Below are 2,500 nucleotides of genomic sequence, written 5' to 3'. Positions count from 1 at the left end.
CAAAAGAAAGAAACATAGAAAGAGAAAGAAAAATAGAAAGAGAAAGAAAGAAAGAAAAAAAATGGAAAAGAATACCCATACACCCATCAACTAGCTTTCTTTCTCCTTCTTATTAAAATAAAATCATCCATACACCCCATTAACTACCAAAAATATTTTCAAAATAAAACTCTCATTCACCCATTAACTGTCAAAAATATTAAGAAATAAAAGAAACCCACAAACTCATTAACTGGCAACAGTCAATTCTTTCTAAACATGCAGTGAAAAAAACAAACAATCAGGATCACAATTTAAACAATTTTAAGAATATCACAATATTATCTTGCTGCAAATTTAAGAAATGCTGTTTTATAAAAGTAAAAAAAAAAAATCCTTTTGACAGGTTGCACAAGATAGGCATGATCAATTTCAGCGACAGCAACTTCTGGCAAAAAGGACAGGACAGCAATAACAGGAACATTCAACATCTTTTTGCAACAAACTGCTGAAGGCAAAATAACAGCAAAATTTGATTTAATTTAATTATACTGACCAAATTGTTTAAAATGACACTGGACTTCATGATAACAAAGGTTTACTGTTCTCAGTGCAAGGTAAAAATCAATACAAGTGCAAAATTTGTGAAAGCAATACAGCATAAGCATATTCAAAATCTTGATGTAATACCTTGCCATGCAAGTGTTCATTAGTCACTCTGTATTCCATTGCAATTACCTTGCTGTAAAGCAAAATTTAAAGAGGCATTATGAAACATATACATATAAAACTTTCAGTAAATAATAATAAACAGATATTCAATTACAAATACATTCCTTAATTACATTCATACTTTCAGACATCCAAACTGCCAGAATGTATTATAAGACTTTTTATATTTATAACTACATACCAAAAACTACAAAAAATAAGAAATATTATTCATAACCAATTATGCAGACAATTCCTGACGAACTAATTTACTCAGTCAAAGCTTATTGAATGAATACAGTTTTACGGACCCTTTTAGTTCAATCAATTCCAAATTAATCTTCCTTATTTTCATTATTTATGAATCAACTTCAGTTGCATACAAAACCATATCACTCCTTTTATTGCTATTTCATTCATCACTTCTAGCCATAAAAAATATAATTCCTTTTCATTTTGCATACCACAAAAATGGAAGAAACAAGAAATAATAAAATAATAAAAACTAAAACAAAATAAATAATTTTAAAAATTTACTTGAGGTATACACACAGAAAAGGCAATTAATGGGATTTACTGAATATCCAACAAACTGCATGATATTACTGCACTACTATTCAATCAAAATAAATGCTCTTTCAAAACAACTAATTGCTACATCTTAGAAACAACACTTGAACTTTTATTTCTATCTATCAATTTGTTTAATACAAGTGTTGTAAGACATTTGCACAAATCCTCTCTCACAGCAGTTATGCAATGGGATTTAATACCAGCACTGAGTTGCAATGAAGAACATTCAGACTAAATATCTAATTAAGAACAACCAGACAACGATACAAGTCACTTTGCCTTTATTCAAATTAAAAAAAAGTTTGGTTATCTACAAGCTGAAAAGGAAATGAACTCAGTACAACCAAATCATAGGCAAAGTGTAGTACCATTTGTACATCATGCAAGTACAGAACAGTAACTGCAACTATCATCAGTCCTTAATATAAAGTTTCATATTTTGCTTTTGAAAGTGACCTTGTGAATCAAGAGAGCAAATCTTACAGAACATCTCTTTTCTTCAATTGCTGCCTAGTCCCCTGGTTGATATGTACATTCCATCCTGGATTGAGGGTAACATAACTTGATCTTGAGACAACACCAAATTATGGTAGCGTCATTTCAGTAATCATATTCTTTCAGTATGTGGGAAAAACCACGTTAGGAAAATGATATCAGTGATATACAGCAGGAGGAGAATGCATATACCGCTTTATAACCCAAAATCAAATACTTTATTATTCTACACTACATAAAATACTTATTTTCCATATTAATCAAGTGAGCATTAACAATATTAATGATTGTATAATTCAATACACATCTACACATAAACATACATTTTTTTTTTTTTTAAATCTTAAATTTTCCCTTTTCTTCTCAACCACTCATATACATGTTCTTATGAAAAACAAGAGCATGGGAATTTTTATTTTTTGCTAATTCTCTCTTATGGCATAAATTTTCCTGGCACTGTCATTTCAATGTTTCCTCAACCCCCACAAATGAATTCTAGTGACAACATGAACAACCAACACAGAAGTGGTACAAACACACATTCATAAGTGAGTGAGTATATATAATGTGAATACTGTCTTCCAACGCTGGTGAGAATGTGAGGGAGAAGAACATCTTACCCAACGCCTTACCAAGGATGGCGGATGTAAAAGTGCAACTTCACATGCCTTATACTGTCTTAGCTCTCTGAAATGTCTGAGATGGTAAAGAAAGAGAACATTCATTTGTTACTTGCCAAAAT

At 30.6% G+C, this 2,500-nt stretch overlaps 1 protein-coding gene across 11 annotated transcripts in view; it reads right to left on the bottom strand.

The window, feature by feature from the left end:
- The window catches only part of LOC125044021, a 61,782-nt gene that overhangs the window by 47,356 nt on the left and 11,926 nt on the right, over nt 1–2,500 (bottom strand). For 3 of the 11 annotated variants that reach the window (XM_047640457.1, XM_047640460.1, XM_047640459.1), the window contains one exon: nt 670–721. The exons of 6 other annotated variants lie outside the window; for them this stretch is intronic. The gene's annotated coding sequence lies outside the window, so the exon portion shown is untranslated. Of the gene's footprint in view, nt 1–669; nt 722–2,378; nt 2,455–2,500 lie in introns of all 11 variants that reach the window. 2 more of the 11 variants (XM_047640455.1, XM_047640458.1) reach the window with 2 other exon arrangements.

This window comes from Penaeus chinensis, chromosome 35 (assembly GCF_019202785.1).
Source record: "Penaeus chinensis breed Huanghai No. 1 chromosome 35, ASM1920278v2, whole genome shotgun sequence".
Lineage (NCBI taxonomy): Eukaryota > Metazoa > Arthropoda > Malacostraca > Decapoda > Penaeidae > Penaeus > Penaeus chinensis.
This window is presented reverse-complemented; position numbering and strand designations above follow the sequence as displayed.